The following is a 17,394-nucleotide window of genomic DNA, read 5'->3' as shown; positions in this document are numbered from 1 at the left end:
TCACTGTCACATCACTGGTGAGGCCAGTTCTGACATCTGAGCCTGTACCTACTCCTGGCCCCACCCTGGCAGTTAGTGCCAGAGCAGCAGTCACTCAAGACTGCTCATTTGCATGGGTGTTTGCATAGCATGGGGGGGGGGCCTTATTCCTTTAGGCCCACCCTCTCATTCTAGGAGATGGCCCACTCACCCAGCATCTTATGATACTCAGAGAAACCAGGTGAAGGTCCTGGCACCCTAGGTCCACTTTTTCCCACCTGAAAACATTCGTGAGTATATAAATACATGCAACAACTTAGATTAGAGTTCTCAGTCCTCAGTCCTCTACTCTTGCCCAGGTAGTGTGAGGGTGTGAAATTGTAAGTAGTAAGGCCTACAACTTAGAGGAATTTCACAAGGCTCATGGGTGGCTCCCCAGGAAAACAATGCCACTCCCTTCTTTGGTGCCATAGATAGGGCAGCTGCAGTGGGAAGGGGGACAGCTGTCCTTCTTCAATCCCCATTTCTAGACCCCACTTGTAACAGTGAAGAGAGAGAAGATGGCCTATTACAGCAATTAGATAAATGTCAAGCCAGGTGTGATGGCACATGCCTATCATTCTAGCACTCAAAAGGCTAAGCCAGGAGGATCAGAAGTTTGAAGCCAGCAGAGGTTACAACTCAAATTTTTTTTAAAGAGGGGTTGAGGTGGAGCGGTAGGTAGGTAGATGCTGCACTATGTCAAATTACAGAGAAGACTTCTCAGGGCTGAACCTGGACTCAAAATAGTCTCGAGAGCTTTGTCACAAGTCACCCAAGCAAGCATGAGGAGCTGGTGACATTTGGGAGGACATGGAGGCACAGGCATTGTGCTCCTACCAGCTTGACTGTCTTTCAGCCCCCTCTTACCTTGAAGTCTGACCTCCATCTGTCCAGTTACAGTACCCACATGTCCAGCCACACCCTCTGAAACAACAAGAGCCCAACAGAGGTCTCCTAGCTTGGAAAGTCCTTCCTGCTATCTAGCCACCAACTGTCACCAACTCTTCCACTGCCACCAAAGCCCATTTTAGTCATCTACATGAGAGGTGGACAGGGGTCCCTTGGCCATCAGAAGCCTTGATGGAGAGAGGTAGGGGCGGTTGGGACAGTTAGTGTGTCACCTTCCACCTCCCTACTCTACTTCCCCCTGGGGTCTCAGGAGACAGAAGTGAAAGTGGCAGCTGGGGCTTTGGGGGCGGGTCAGTTTGAAAGCCGTTGAGATGACTACAATGCCACTAGAGCTGGACTTGGGCTACCTGCCCCTGCAGCAGGTAGACTGCTGCTTGGATCAGGGGAAGGTCTTCCCATGGAAATTCGAGTGGGCATGTATGTGTGCACAGGTCACCAGTTGAAGGAAAAGCTGGCTGAAGAGGAGAAAAATGGAAAGCAGGGACCGACAGTCTCAAAAAGGTGCTTTTTCCCAGGGCAGTGCTCTGTCCCCTCCTATAAGCAGCAAGATCTTTCTTCTCACCCACAGAACAGAGGCAGGGCTGCTTTGGCTGAAGCAGATGAACAAGGCCTGAACCTGGACTCCTGGGACCTGAGGGCAAAGAGAAAGGGAGGGCTTGCAGCCTGGGTTCTCTAACTGAACAGCAGCAGCTCCAAAGGAAGGGAGGTAGAGGGCAGAACACAGTGTTCACCTATGCCTAGGACAGGAGACCTCAAAGAGGCCAATCCAATCAGGGAAGCAAATCCTCCTAGAGACATCATGCCCTCCAGAAGCTGCCCAGGATTTAAAGGGGCCACTAGGGCAGTGTCTAGGTCTCCTTTGGACTCAAAGGACAGTCCTCTAAGCCCATGGCAGGGAGGGTGGCAGGCATCAGGCCATGCGGGCCTGCTGAGGTGGCCAGCCAGGCAGCTTTTACAGGATTAGCTTGCTGCTTCAGGGAAGGTGCCAGGTAAGGCTGAGATGCCCGGGCAGTGGAGAGGTCTTGGAGGACTGAAGTAGGGTTCGGGGCAGTACCTGCACAAGGCCATGGAAATACATGTCACCAGATTTGTGCCCCCTGCCAATACCTGGCTTCTCACCCTTTCATAAAGACATGGTGAAAAGAGCCCTCTGACTTTCTCTAGGAAGGACCTCTGCCCAGCAAGAGTTCTCTCCATTTCTACAATCAGGGCTATCCTTGCTCTAAGGTAGAAGTCCTGCTGGTTGTCTACTCTATCTGCTCAATTTTACAACCAGAGCCCCGCCCGTGGGAACAGGCGAAGGTTTCCTCTCTCCCCTACTCAACTCCCCTTCCCCCCACAGGCTGACAGGTGGAAGAGACAAAAAGGAGCAGCTGGGCCTGGACACCTGTCCCCACTCAGCCTATGGTGGGGTCCGGACTGGGGAAGTCACAGCAGAGGCAGGCAGAGTTCAGGCTAACAGAAAGGGATGCAGAGGTCAAGGGGAGAAGCTCTAGGAAGATCTGAGGCACCAGCTAAGAAGAACTTTAGCTTGGATGGACGCTCCTACCATCACCTATCCCTCACCCCGCATAACTCATGCCTGCCCTAGAGGGAAGCATATCAGGTTTAAGGGCATCCTTAACCACCTTGCTCTCTCTAAAATGGGAAGACCTCAGAAAAGGGTGAAGCTCTCCTTTCATCTTGCCTACTTGCTTGCCAGACACCTCTCCTGCAGCTTGGGAATGGGTCTCATTTGTTCTCCAACGCTTAACTCTAGGGAGCTACTGGTGGGTTAGGGTGAGGAAATCACCAGGAATAAGTAAGCTCATGGTCAGGGCATCTAGGAGGACACAGGACAAGGTATGGAAGGTCAGGTTCTGAGTCAAGAAGATAGCTGGATGGCAAGGACAACACTGGGCTCAACCTCTCACATCCGCACACACTGAGCCCTGGGCCTGCATGGCCCTTTAAGGCCCCTCAATCCTCGCCCAGGCCCCAGAGGCACTGGGTCACTGCCTTACAGGCAGGCCTTGGGCCAGGCTGGGCTGCAGGGCTGGAAAGAAGGGTGTAGACACTGTCTGAGCAGCCCCCTACATTCTCCCAGAAACCTCCTTCCTTTCCCATGGGAGTCAGGCAGCACAACCACCCTTTCTCAGACACAGAGACCCACGCAAGATGGACACAGACCTGCCCAAGGGATAAGAAGAGGGAGGCTGACTGCTGGGTGGTGCTCCCTTACCACCTGGGCTGAGGGGAGAGAGGGCCCCTTCCCCTGGGGTAAACTCATTCCTCTATGTGTCCTACCACTGCCCCTCCATGCCATCCAAGCTTCTCACCTTTGCCTTTTCCTCATCTCTCCTTGTGGCAGTCGAAGGGGTCCTAAGAGGCACCAATACCAGGGCTTCGTGCCCTTCACTCCTGCTCAGGTACCCTGGCTTCAGGGCTCTCTCCCATGGGGCTCAAATCCCAAGACAGTGCCTTCTCAGGGTGTCAAAGCAACATCCCCTCAACTGCCATCAAAGCCTAACTCTGTACTCTGCCAGGAAAGCCTACTTGGCTGGACCTGATCAACTTATTGAGGAAATTCTTAGGCCTCCTTTCTGTCACCCTACCTACCAGGCAGGCGCCTTCCTTTAACCTCAGACAAAAAGCTTGGTGGTAAAACATCTGCCTAGTAGACACAAGGCCCTGAGTTCAATCCCTACTACCATGAAAACAAAACCAAACCATTGCCAGGGTAGGCGGTACATGCCTGCAATCCCCACACTTTGGTGGCTAAGGCAGGAAGTTCATGAATTTGAGGAAAATCTGTGCTATATGGAGTTTAAAGGCCAGCCTAGACTACCTAAGAAGACCCTATCATGATAATAATATTAATAATAATAAACTTTTAATTAAAAAAATAAAAACTCTTAACGCCTCAAACTGGAACAGTTTAAATAAGTCATTTAAATCTGAGATTCAGTTTCCCCAATTATAAAAAAAAATTAGCTGTGGGGCTGGGGATTTAGCTCAGTGGCATAAGTGCCTGTCTTGCAAGCAGGCAGTCGTGAGTTCGATCCCTGGTACCAATAAAAAACAAAAAAGACAAAAAAAAAAAATTAGCTGTGTAGACCAACTCCATTCACAGGTCATGGTGCCTATCATAGTGTGGCATGCAACAAATGGGGCTTCTTGCCTCCATCTCCAAGGTGCCCCAGAGTTCTCAGTCTTGGGGTCCACACTTTGCACACTGGAGAATTGGACAAGTGGGATCATCCCTGAGGGGAAGGTTCTTTGTCTGACACCTGCCTGTGTGCCTACCTCATGGGTAGTGGCCCAGAGCACCCAGCCAGGGGCACCAAGCCCAGGCCAGTAACCAGGTCTCAGGCACAGGGCCTCCTGGGAGAGCACGTTTAAATGAGTAAATATGGTCCCGCCAGGGTGTGGCCAGCCACAGGCAAGAGCCTGAGACAAGTCCCTCCCTCCTAGCCCAAGCAGAAAGGAGGATGGCCAGATAGCAGGCACCAAGGCCCTAATGAAGAATCAGTGAACACATACGCCTGTCCCACTGCCTTTAACTGCCAGTGCTGGCCAGAAGCCTGCTGTGGCTCTCCAGGGCACTGCTGTGGCCCCAGGAAAAGGAAAAAATCAGGTAAAAAGGACTTGGAATCACCCAGGCTGAGGTTCTGTGCCTAAGTGCCTGAGGGCTCAAATGCAGTCCTGCCCCCAGGCTGGCCTCACTCATCAGGGTGAGGAGGGCAGCAGAGACCATGGACAAACCACCAAACACTCAGGCACTCACTGAGTGCCTGGACACCTGGAAAGCTGAGGCCCTGCGAGGTGACTTACCCAAGGACATACAGCCAGTCTTCAGGGACCACAGAGGAGCGGCAGTGGGGGACAGAAGTCAGCCAGAGCTCCTGAACTCAGAAGCCACACTCTTTACTTTGCAGACAAGGCCCTGCCTACCCGTCTGTGATCTAACCTGAGTCCCTCTTGCTCCAGCCAATGCCACTCACTTCAGAGTTCTTTTCCTTTTCCTCCTTGCCTCTGGTTTGTCACCCCATCCTCACTCTCCAATCCTTTAATCATCTTTGCCATTTGCTCACCCCTACCCCACAACACGGTGGCAGCTGCTCTGTGGGTGTCTACACACCCAAGTATGTGCCCCACACCTTCATGCATGCATGCCACTAAACGCCGTGGGCATGCCAGGTGCACCTGGGCCTGCCAGTCTGCATGACCCCCACCTAGTCCTGCTGGGGAGCACAGTCCAGAAACCAGCCCTCCCAGCTCCAGGACAAACTCTCTTCACAATGCTGTCTGTCCTAAGCAGGGGGAGAGAAAGGAAAATAAATATTCTAGGAACCAAACAGCACCAACTCCACCAGGCCAAAGGTCAAGACCTTTCAGCAGAGTACTGGAAAGAAAGTGCTTTGAGATCCCCTCTTTTGTTAAGGGCTATCTTTCTCTCCTTAACCCAGCTCTACTGGGAAAGTTCCCCCACTCCCCACTCCCACAGTACTAGCAATTGAAACTACGACTCTGTGCATGTTTGGCGAATCATTCATTCATTCTTTTTTTTTAATCTGAGATAGGGTCTTACTATGTTACCCAGACTGGCCTTGAATTTGCAATCCTCCTTTCTTAGCCTCCTAAGGAGCTGCACTGGGAAGTTCTTTCTAAAGTCTAAGCTTCATCCAGCCTGTTGTCATTGTGGACAGACAAGGCAACATCTACCACAACACAACCAGCTGCCCAGCTTCTAGAACAGAACTCTTGGCATCTAACACCACCCTCTCCCTGCCATGAGTAAGTCACCAAACTGGGACAGAAGGACAGAAGGTTGGCCGGACTCCGGTCCCATGACAGGCTCATAAAAGCCACCAGCAATTACAGTGATGCTGAGGCTGTGCTAGCCCCGCCACAATCTCCTCCTTCCTTCTTCCCTGTAAAAGGGAGGTGATTGCTTCAAACCAGTTGGTCTCAGAGCTCCTGGGCCAGCCATGGCCACAAGGGGTAAAGAGAACTTCACCATGGTGCCACAGACTCAGAATGTGACCCTTGATGACAACAGGTTCTAGGGCTGCATGGGATACTGCACTACTTCAGAACCTGAGTGAAAAGCAACCACAACTGTCTAACAGGATACCCCACCCCACCAACACCTTCTCTCCATGAAGTCCTCCAGTGTGGCCCAGAGGGGCTGAGAAGCAGGCTCAAATGCAGCTAAGAAATGCTGGGCCTACCACTTATCTGCACATCCTCTTCTGCCAAGAGAGGCTCACAGGTAGGTAGCAAAATATCCACCAGAGGCCCACATCAGGCCAAGACAAGCACTAGGATTGTAGACCTAGTGCCAGTCAGGGAGGAGGGCAGAGGGCCCAGCTGACCAGGAAGAGAAAACTGGCAGGATGAGCAGAGGTCCAGGCCTCTCTGCAGCAAGAGGGTCAGAGATATCCAGGGCAGAAGCCCCTTCCCAGGACAGGATCAGATGAGTGAGAGTGGGAGGGTCTGGGCCACAATCAATAATGGCCTAACCCCAAGACCTTGGCTCCCCAGGACCCTTAAGGGTCAGGGCACCCCGGACGTTATGCTGCTGCTCCTCCAGCCCCCCCACCTAGCAAACTGCTCTCTGCCTTCTCCTCCCCATCACACCTCCCAGGAAAGATTAAAAAAAAAAAAAAAAAAAAAGGCTCTGTTGGAAAGAGATTATATAACAGCAGTCAGAAACACTATCACATCTTCCAGTCTATGAGAAGAGCCAGGAGCCAAGAAGGGCATATCTGTGAAGCCTAGGCCCTCAAGCCCAGGGCTACCAGGCACAGAGTAGAATGGACAATGGGGAGCACCTGCTACCACTCCAAATCCTTCACCACTCAGCTTCAAGCACTGGGTACAACCGACAGGAAATCTGGCCCAATCCCCCATTCCCTTCCCCCAACAAAGGGGCTGTCATGCTCACTGTCTGGGTCTCTCCTTGGACCAAGGCCTCTGATAGCATGGCTTGTATGTCTTCCTTCCTAGAGCTTCTCTATACTATGCAGCAGGCCCAAAAGAACAGAAAAATTAATGCTCTGACATGGATTTGCTGGGTGAAGTCAGGAAAAAGCTCAACCTCTCTGGTCATAACAGTAGTGTGAGTGAAAACTCCCTAACCCAGAAAAACTCCTTACAAATGTGCACACACACACACACACACACACACACACACACAAACACACAAAGCTATGATAGGAAACAGGGGACTTACAATACCACCATAGAGATTCAAGGGCCCAATGCTGGTCCTGTGGCAAGTGTAAAAAGAGCTACATACAAGCTCCAATGTTCCCCAGTTACCCCATGTGAAAAGGTACTCAGCCACTCCTACACTGATCCCACCCCACCCCCACCTCCTGCCAACACACTGAGAAACCACAGGAAGGAAATTCATTCCCAGGCAGGCCATGGGCGCTAGGACAGCCAGGCAAGTCCTGGAGCCAGTGTGACCCCATGGCCACAAGTGAGTGGACATCTATGAATAGACAGACTCCTTTTCAATACTCCCCTCAGCTACTGAGACTTCCCTGCTAGGGGCTTGGAGGGGCCTAGGAGGGAACAGTTCTCTAACACCACTGCACCTAATCTCACTCTGGCCCAAGCTCCCCTATCTCCAGGGCTGAGCAGCCCAAGGTCACCAGCCCAGACGGCAAACTTCCCATAATTCAGACTGGTCCCTCAATTGCCATGGAGACCCACTGAGGGGATGGGGGTGGGGAATACAAGCCATCTCCCCAGCCCAAAGAAACCAGGCTTCTCAACTCAAATGGGGGAGGGGGCAGCTGGGCGCAAGGATTCAGAATCTGCCTTCCGTGCCCTCCCCCAGCTCACCAACAATGCATGAGGTAAGGAAGACAGAAGGACAGGCACAGGATAACCCAGTCCCACGTGTGCCCCTACCTAGGAGCCCACCTCTTCTGAGGGACCTGGAAGAGTGCAAGAGGTCAGCATGAATTTCCAGAGATACGGGCTTCTTTCCCTGTCTCTACGAACCAGATGAGAAGAGGGCTGACATTATGATGAGAGACTGAGTGCACCTTAGTCCGCTTGGCCCTCTTCCTGAGGGACCCCCCAAGGATCATTCCCAGGCTAGCTTGTCTTAGGTGGGGAAAGGACTGAAGAACTCCTGCCCAGATGTTGGACAGCTGCAAACTTCCAGCGGGGAGGGGGCAACTCTCCAGCTGAGGTTGCTGACAACCCTGATGAAAGCTCTCAGAAGCGGGCTAGGAGATCTCGAGGAGGGTCTTGCGTGTCCTACTCCGCGTCCTAACTCCGCAGGCACCGAGAAAGCACGGCCCTGAGACACACGCGCTCACACCCCAACCCACTACCCGGGTGTCATCTGAACAACATCCCCCTCCTTCCCCCGCTTCCCAAACAGCTGCGGCTGCCCCTGCCCCCACCCGTCCGCCGCCCTCCCAGGCCCCCTTCTGCACCATTTCGGGCCAAGGAGGAGGGGACAGGCGTCGAGAAGAGATGGGGGAGGACCGGCTGTTAAAATGTCAGTGCTCTGGTTGTCACCGGAGACCCCCTTCGCGGACGGCGCCCCTGCCCCGCGCGTTCTGAGGCCGTCGTCACCCCGGGCGCCCGCAGCCGGCGCGCCCCCAGCCTACCAGCCGCCCCACCCAGAGCATGTAAGCCCCAGAGACCTGCAGCCCCGCCAGGACCCCACCGCGACTCCCCACACACAGTCCCTCGCGATTTTCCGCCCCGCCGCGAGTTTCAGCCCGGGCTGCCCATTCCACGGCGGGGGACAGTCTAGACCCCTCCACCCCGGCCCCACGACGGGTGGGGGAGGGGGCCTCTTAAAGCGGCAGGCGCCCTATTTTTCTTCTACTCACCAGCCCGGCAGAGGGCAATGGGGTGTCACGGCAGGGAGCAGGTGGCCCTGGTCCTGGGTCCGGCTGCTCTTCAACCCCTAGAAACCCGGGCACCGAGAGGGGAAATCACAGACAAGGCCAACGTCCGCCTGGGCCCTGGGCGGCGCCGGGGGTCCGGGCCCCCGTCTTGGGTGCGGGGGCAGGCGGACGGGCGCTGGATGAGCGGGAGACCGAGGCAGGGCGCCCGAGTTGCTCCGACTGTTGTTGATATTTTGCTTCCTTCCTCCTTTCGGGCTCCAAAGGTAACTCCTCCAGCCCCCGGGAGTCGAGGCCGACGTAGGCACAGCTCAGCCTAGCTTGAGGGGCAGGGCGTCAGGGCAATGGACAAGAGGAGCCGCCAATGGGAATGAGGTATGGGGGCGGAGGGGAGGCACCCGAGCGGGGGCGGACCCAAACTGCGGCCCCGCCTCTTGCTTCCCCGGGCAGCTGAGGCGGGCCGGCCCCCACCCCTCCCGCAGCCTCCCGTTTTCTTCCGCGGCGCGCCCGGAGCGGCGGATCCCTCCGCCTGCAGGGAGGGAGGGTGGTGAGGAGAGACCTAGAGATCTTCTCTGGAAAGGCCGGCCCCTGCAGGGCTCTAGGAGCTGGCCAGACGGCCCGGCACTTCAGCCCCGCGCTCCTGGAGGTCTTCCCGGGAAGACTGGCGGCTACACGCATGCGACCTGGCGCCGCGCCTGCCCCTGTCCGAGAGAGTTGGGAGGTGGGGGGTCTAAGTAGATGGATGCAGGGAAGACTGTAAGTGGCGAACAGGGTGCGTCTCCCTCACTTGAGAGTGTGACAAAGCTCCACTTAAGAGACCACGTTTTTTCTGGGAGGGAGGTGCTACCTGGGGAGTTCTGTCGCTGCCTCTACCGGTGACAGCCCATTCCCTCCTAGGCTCGGCTGGGCAGACGCCCAGCAATTTAAAGCGACAGCTCATCGTTCTAGGGTGACCTAATCTTCAGCGCTGTGGGCCCCAGTGCACCTAGGCGGTGGGGGCAACTTAAAGGGGCGGGATCCTATCCCTCTCCCTACACACACCGCTTCACAGGAAACAACAGAAGCATCTTATTAAAGAAGCAGGGCTTTTAAAACAATGTTTTTTCAAAATTCCTAGTTGCCTCAGGTCGCTGCCAATGTTAAATGCCTTACATACGAGTGTGGGTGTCCTGGTCTTCTACAACTGGCTCGTCAGGCTTACTGACCAGCAACCCTGATGCTTACAAATCCTGCTGCTTTTTACCTGGAGCTTGGGGAAACCTTTGAATCTGGCTTAGATCTTAAAGAATATTGAAGAACAGAAGGCTGCTCAGTTCTTCACACACCCTGATTTCTATCGTTTAAGACCTAATTTTCCAGACAAAGACTCAATTCTAGTTTAGTGCTAAAGAGACCAACATATGCAGAAAGAGAAGCATAGCAGTGTGCTTAGGAACCCTGATCATGTGTCACTTAGACACCTAGGTTCAAGTGCAAACCCCACCACTTACTGGAACTGTGAGCCCAGGCATATTTAACTTTCCTTCACCTCTTGATCCTTGTGGGTAAAATGGGAATGGTGATAATAGTCCCTAACTCATAAATGTGGTGTGAAGGTTAAGTTAGCACATATAATTGGACCACTTAGTACAGCTTGGTACAGTGCATCATCTTGCCGCGTTACTTGACTTTAGACCATGGGACTGATGGTTAGTCTGAAAAGACCCCTAGGCCTTGCCAGAGGGAGGCAAGTTCCACAGATTGTTCTACAGATATGTTGTATTTCTTTGGACAGGAAGCCAACAGGCTCCTATTTTCTTGGCCTCAGTTTCTAGCACTTCTACCTGGCCCCTTTCAGGAAGCCTTAATTTTAGTGTCCCACTTTGTCCCCAAATTCAACTTCTCAGTTCCTCATTGCTATGGGAGATGGGCCAACAGCAGAGGATATCAGGGCTCCCTGCCAGGCTGGGCTAGCTTGCCCCAAAGACTTCAGGGTAGTCAGAAGGAGCCCATTTATTCCTTCCCCAAGGACTTGGAGAACCAGAGCTTTGTGCAAGAGTTGAGGCTGTGGCAGTCGCAGGATGGGAAAGTGCCCCCACCAATGGGGAACCTCCCCTCACTTGTGGCCTCTATTTTTAGTGCTTCCCCAGGCTCTAGCTGGAGAAACCGTTTAGTCATCAGGGTGTTTATTTTCCGGCTGTTTCCGACGTCGGGAAAGCAGAATGTTGAGACTGAGACATCCAAGGCTGCTGGAAAAGACTTCTTAGGAACAGGCTTGGGAACACAGCCTTCAGACCTTGGGTCCCAGATCATGGGGGGGAGGACAGAATGGGCAAGGGAGAGCCTAGCCCCCGAGAGACTGAGACAGCTAAGTTCTCAACCTGCCTCCGGTTGGGAGATTCTCCAAGTTAGTAGACCCTCTGGCCCCTGCTCTATTTGAAGGGTTCTCTCCAAAAATACAAGCAGCCCCAGAACAAATTCTTTCCCAGGGTTGAGTCCCAGAAACCCCCTCCCCATCCTCCAGTACATTATGGCACGAGCCTCCCGCCAACCACAGCTCCATCCAATCTCCCGATTAGAGCAGGCCTGCTAGGGTTCTGATTGGCTGGCTGTCCTCCCAGCCTTGGAATGTTGGGTACTGTACACAAAGGAATGAGGAAGGAAGGTAAATCACCTGGGGAGGTTATTAAAGGGCCCGAAACCTGAGGGAAAAGGGAGTGGAGCGAAAAGTTCATAGGCTGAGTTGAAGGAGTGCCCTGGATCCTGACATGCTGTTGTGGTAGCTCCACTAGACAGCAGAGGAGGTGCTGATGCTAAACATGGCACAAAATTTGGAATACAGAGAAAGCTGCATGAAGAGGAAAAGTAATAAACATCATGAAGTCTTGATTTCATGGAGGACTAAAAGGATCTAGGGAGTAATGTTGCTAGACGTTAGATGGAAATGAGTTCCTGAAAGTGACTCACTACATCTTTTGTCTCCTGGTCCCCAGATTTCTCATACCAGAATCCTCTGGGTTTAAAAGGACTGAGTAGGCTCAGACCCCTGGGTTTCATTTTCTTCCTTTACTTCTGACTGCCTATCCATCTAGAGAAAAGTCACTTAAAAGCCCAAAGTTGCTATAAAATTCCCTAGGATCCAGAAGCTGGTGTTCACTAAAGTCCACCTCTGTAATACGGTAAAGTTTGTATGGCTGAAGGCAATCTATGCTGCTTTTATTTGCCCCTTCCTAAACTTCCTTAATCCAACTTCATTTGGAAAGTTCTTCCTTATCTAGACACCCCCCCCCCCAACCGGTTCTCTACCTGCTGTTTCATAATCCAGGGAGCTACTGCATGGCCTCCCTTAACCTGCCCCACTGCCATCTGGACAATCTCCAACCCCCCTGTCACCACCTTCTTCATCCCTTCTATCCTCCAGTGTTTCAGTGATCCCAGCAAAGGCCAAAGTCTCTCAGTACATCTGCTCCCTTGCTCATAAAGGGAGCTGTACCCATTGGCAGCTGTACCATAGTTCAGTGCACACATTCTGTATGGACTTGGTTGGCACCCTGTGCCTGATCCTAAGCACACTCCATTCTGTTGATCATCTCAGTACACAGCACAGTTAGTGTACTGACATTGTGGTTTTCAGTTTACTCTTCCTGACCAGAGTCTGAGCTCCTAGAGGGCAGCAAACTGACTCAACCTCGGTCTTCAAGGTTCTTCAGGGCTAGACCGGAAAGAGCTCAGCAAATGTGTTGCAGAAATCTCTGCGCGTATGCGTGCGTGTGTGTGCGTGCGTGTGTGTGTGTGTGTGTGTGTGTGTATACGCGCGCGCGAGCGCGCGCGCAACCGTGAGCGCTCAAGCGCGAGCGTGCATGTGCAGCTGCGTTGTGATTATAAAAACTTTATTGAACACTTCTATATGTCTATGGAGAATTGTGCTAGCCCATACATGGATGGGGGTTTGATCTGGGACAACTACAAGCTCCACTTCAGGCCAAGGTTGGGGGTGAGGGGCAGAATCAGGCAGAGCGCGTCCAAGGGTGGACTGGCAGAGCATGACCCAACTCGGAGCCAGAGTGCCTGGGGCCAGACCTGGGGCAAAGAGCAGAGGCCCCACCCCGGAGCTCAGGGGACTGAGAGAGGGTGCCAAAGGCTGGTCCTTGGTCAGTGCATCCCCCCCCCTTGAGCTCTCTGCCCCAAGCTGGGCAGGATGTGGTGGCAGCTGCAGTAGGGTGGGCAGGATGTGGGGGTGGGGGCAGCTGAAAAGCAGCGTTACAGTCGTCTCCACAGCTCCTCCCTCCTCCTCTCCCCCCCCCACTGCCCCCTCCCAGTCACGTGCTCCCAGCTTGGGCACCAGCGGACTATTTCCCTCTCTCTGGCGGAAGGACATAATTGACAGCGCATACTAGACTTACAATCGACTTCAGCTGCACCACGCCTTTTTCTGTAGCCCAGGACAGAAAGTTTGCCGAACACAAATTTCTTTAAAGCCCTGAGAGGCTAACTCGGGAGTGGCTCCTTTAAATGCAAATAACCCACCTTCTTTCCCGGCTTCCCCACCCCCATTCCAACTTTGCTCCTCGTGCCCGGACTCCGCCAGCTGCCATTGACGTCACGCGTGCGTCAGCGTCGCCAGCCCAACCAGACGGCACGTGGGGGGAAGAAGGTAACCTTAAAGGGGCAGCCGCTGCCAGCCGGCGGGTTAGCACTGCGAGGAAAATAGTGAGTGGGAAAATCTGTTAAAGCAGGAAGAAATGCTGGGTAGAGTTTAGGAAGAACTTTCAGAATAGGAGTAGTGTGCGTGTATGTGTGCGCGCTTGGCAAGTGCTAAGACACACTCCACCACCAACTACATCCTTTCTCCCAACAGGGTATGTTGTAAGCCAGGGCTTTCCATTCCGTTTCAGAAGCTTGAATATTTGCGTCTGGGAGAGAGACCTGGCGCGGGAAGAACAGAGCAATTCTGAAGGTAAAGGAAGCTTAGTATTTAAGACTGACGATTTCTGTCTTTTCCTTATTCCTGCCATGCATGTCCACAAATGCAAGACTTCGTTCACTTTTGTCTCTGGCACCTGGAACAGAGCATATAGTAGGTACTCATTTGAGTATTTACAGAATAAGGGTATTAGACTTTGGAGTCCCTGTCTAAGTCTCCTTTAAGAGACTTTCCCTGACTGCCCTACCCTGCGTGTGCAGCATACACACTCAGCTAAAGGCAATCTCTTCCTTTTCTGTTAGAAACTTCTGGCCAGTGACTGAAACAATACAACTTGGGATCTATAAGCTTGAGTTCCAACTTCATTTGTACTATTACCAGGTTGAGTGACCTCCAACATGTATCTGTGTCTTATTACTATAACCCCTGCATGGGACCAGTGATACTTAACCCATATTTGCTGTGAGTGTTAAGTAGAAAAGTTTCTGGGAGGCCCCTGTGTGGTATCTATTGGCATAGCAAGCACCCAGCAGCGGTGAGGAGTGGATTTGCACATAGGATCTCCACATTTTTGGTCTTAAGAACAAGGCCCCTGGGGCTGGGGATTTAGCTCAGTGGCATAAGCACCTGCCTTGCAAGCAGGCGGTCCTGAGTTCGATCCCCGGTACCGATTAAAAAAAAAAAAAAAAAGAACAAGGCCCCTGCCTTACTGATATTTTCCCAGCACAAAGCCCAATCTGAGGCTCACAACTGGCTTGTTGAATAAAGATGAATGAATGAATGTTTTCAGTATTTTCCAAAATCTGACTTCCAAGCCCATCTTGAGATTGTTAGCCAAAGGGTGAAAGCATTACAAATCCCCATACCCACTCTGTGCCCCAGGTTTTAAAAATCTGCAGTAAGCCTCAAGGTAATTGGGGTTCATCCCGGCAGGAGAACCAAAAGTAGTGAGTGAATAAGCTGCAAGTGATTGGTCTAAGGTGAAATTGGAGGGTTGTTTCCAGAAAACTCAGGACAGAGGACACTGATAGAGAAGTAGAAGAGCGGAAGTTCTTACCCAGACATGCATGCACCTAAGGCCTTTTCTCCTCTGATACCTCGGCCATTCATTCCCACCAGTTACTCTCTTCTTCCTAGCTCTGTATCCCTCTACTCCCACCTCCACTCCTTCTGTAGCTGCCCAGTGACCTCCTGTCACCTGATTCCAGAGGAACTGGACCACCTCTTGGTTCAGCCTGTCCTACAACTGCTTATTGATCTGGCCATCAATATCTGTTACCATCTCTGAAGTAGGAGACCTGACAGACAATACAAGGCTCTTCCTGCCAGGGAGTAGCTAGTATCAGAAGGGAGCAGTGACAGACCTGTCTTCAGACAGAATGGAGAAGTTGTCCAGGGAGGCTCCTGTAGCTACGCTCTGAGGTAGGGGTGGGTTCCCCCACTGGAATCTCCCTGCAGGCAGCCTTAATGCTGACTCCACCCTCTCTAAAGTGAGGTGACATCCAGGAGCACTGTGTTCCAGAAAACCCCAAAATAACCTGCCTTCACTGTCCAGCTACTATTTATGTCCATCTTAATTATTCAAACTCAAGTTGGGGCGTGAACTATAAAAACTCTCCTACTTGGGGACCCAGGAGAGCCTGGAGACTTGCCAGGTTGCAACAGCAGCGGACCACAAGATTTGGGTGAGGTCACTTGATCCAGCCTTGAGCCTGACAGTCCCCTCAGCACTGGTCTGCCAGCTTTCTCAGCAGGAGGCAGGTTCTAGGCCACTGTTCCTGGAGCCTGGTCTGGCCCTCTGCCATGTCCCTGCAGCCCCTGACTGGCCTGGGAGCTGCCCCCTCCTTTCCTCCTCTTAGCTGCCCTTTTCTGTCCTGCTCCCTTGTTCTAGCCTCTTATCCCACAGATTGCACTGTCAGACCCAAGTATCAGCAACTGAGGGAGGTGGGGTGGCAGAAGACAGGCAGTTGGACCCAAAGACAAGGAGATGGAGGCCATGCCCTTGGCAACCATTCACTGTCTGCTGGAGGCAGAGAGACCTGTCTGAGTGAAGCAGTTTCCAGCTGTTGCCAGCACTGAGCCACTCAGAGCGCCTCCTGGGAACTCTGCTATTGTAGCTGAAGGGGTGGAGGTGAGGCTGCAGGAGGACTTCGTCTTTTCTGGGCTTGATCTTCATTTCATTGGTCCCAAGTCCATTGTCAGTTTCCACTGAAGCCAAAGCCCAGCTCAGGCAAGTGAGAAAAGCAGTCCTCTCCTGGGGCTTCCTCTGTGATCCCTTAACCCCAGGCTTTCCTCAAAAGGATGGAAGAAGGAGTCATGCATAGATGTATTGGCAGCATGGGGTTGCCGTGGTGACCAGGCATTGAAGGTAGGTAGTCAGAGGACTTATGTTCCTGAAGGGGAGACTGGAAGCTACACCATCTGACAGGAAGAGGTACAAGACAGGCTGGGTAGCTGGATGTGGTGGTGCAGGCCTGTCATCTTTCTGAGAGGCCAACAAAGGAGGATTGCAAGTTCAAGTCCAGCCTGGGCAACTTAGTGAGTTAGTGGGACCCTGCCTCAAACATAAAAAAATGAAAAAGGGCTGGGATGGGGCTCAGCATGAAAACTATGGGTTAAATCCCAGTACCACAAAAGAGACAGATTGTAGCAATCTTGCAGTCCTGGGGGTCATATGTATACAGCAGAAGTTTCAGGATAGACAAAGGGATAAGGAGGCATTGAAAGTACATTGAACTCCAAATGAGAGACCAAGAATGTCCTCAGAGGCCTAGGGAGAGAAAGGGGCAGACTCATAAGAGTACAGCATGGAGGGCTGGAAATATAGCCCAGCAACATAAGCATCAGCCTGGCAAGCACTAGGTCCTGAGTTTGATTCCCAGTACAAGACAAACAAACAAAAAAACCACACAAGGTGGAGTGACAGGCCCTTTGAGAGGGGAACCTGCAGCCAGGCAGAAGATGGGAAGGGAGTCTGAGTGTGAAAAGAGCCTTGGCTGGCCCTGAATCAAGGTCAGCAGCTTCCTGACACTGTTGGTTTCAAGCAGGAGCCTAAAGAGATGTCTTTCTATGGTCTGTTGGCCATTTCAGAACTTGGGCAGTGAAATGGTCAGTTCATTAGAAAGAAACAGCTTGAAGCAACCGCACCTCCCCACCTTGCGTGAGCAGTTGTGAGTATGACAGGCTCCTGCGGCCCAGGATGGGAGCCACTGACATTTATTGGAACCTGCGCCATGCTGGGACCTGGAGCACTGGGAAACCAAGCAACCCTTCCCCACTACCTGTTTTGTTTTGTTGAACTTCAATATACATGAAAGTATGGACAGCTATTTTGAAGAGAATGAGACTGTACCACAGCCATTAGTGACTTCCCTGTTGTCTGGTTTTGAAGACCTAAAATGCCTTCCTCATTCTGTTTGGATCAGTTTTATAGTATGTTATTTTGTATGAAATCTCTGTATGCAAAAACATGGACAACTATTTGTAAGAAAACAAGAGACAATATGATAGACAATGAAGATCTCAGGTTGTCTGGCTTTGAAATTTATATCTCTTACATTCCTTTCTTATGTCCTATTTTGTTCTGTTTTGTTGCATTTAATTTTACCCCCTTTAAAACAAAAATTAAAAAGAGCATTGGATTTTATATCCAACCCACTCCCCATCAGCAGGGTCCAGCCAGCTCTCCTGCAACTGGCA

General features: G+C 52.3%; 1 protein-coding gene and 1 non-coding gene across 11 annotated transcripts in view; one reads left to right on the top strand and one right to left on the bottom strand.

The window, feature by feature from the left end:
• The window catches only part of Mef2d (myocyte enhancer factor 2D), a 35,337-nt gene extending 26,255 nt beyond the window's left edge, over nucleotides 1-9,082 (bottom strand). For 2 of the 10 annotated variants that reach the window (XM_063250390.1, XM_063250389.1), the window contains exon 1: nucleotides 8,778-9,078. The gene's annotated coding sequence lies outside the window, so the exon portion shown is untranslated. Of the gene's footprint in view, nucleotides 1-8,777 lie in introns of all 10 variants that reach the window. The other 8 variants (XM_005006180.4, XM_063250391.1, XM_005006181.4 and 5 more) reach the window with 6 other exon arrangements.
• Nucleotides 9,083-16,691: 7,609 nt separating this feature from the next.
• Nucleotides 16,692-16,828, top strand: LOC111758553 (small nucleolar RNA SNORA2/SNORA34 family). The gene has a single exon (XR_002792726.1). It is a non-coding gene; the product is annotated as a small nucleolar RNA SNORA2/SNORA34 family (small nucleolar RNA).
• The last annotated feature ends 566 nt before the right edge of the window (nucleotides 16,829-17,394 follow it).

This window comes from Cavia porcellus, unplaced genomic scaffold (assembly GCF_034190915.1).
Source record: "Cavia porcellus strain 051 isolate PalLab524CR breed Dunkin Hartley unplaced genomic scaffold, mCavPor4.1 scaffold_6, whole genome shotgun sequence".
Taxonomy (NCBI): domain Eukaryota; kingdom Metazoa; phylum Chordata; class Mammalia; order Rodentia; family Caviidae; genus Cavia; species Cavia porcellus.
This window is presented reverse-complemented; position numbering and strand designations above follow the sequence as displayed.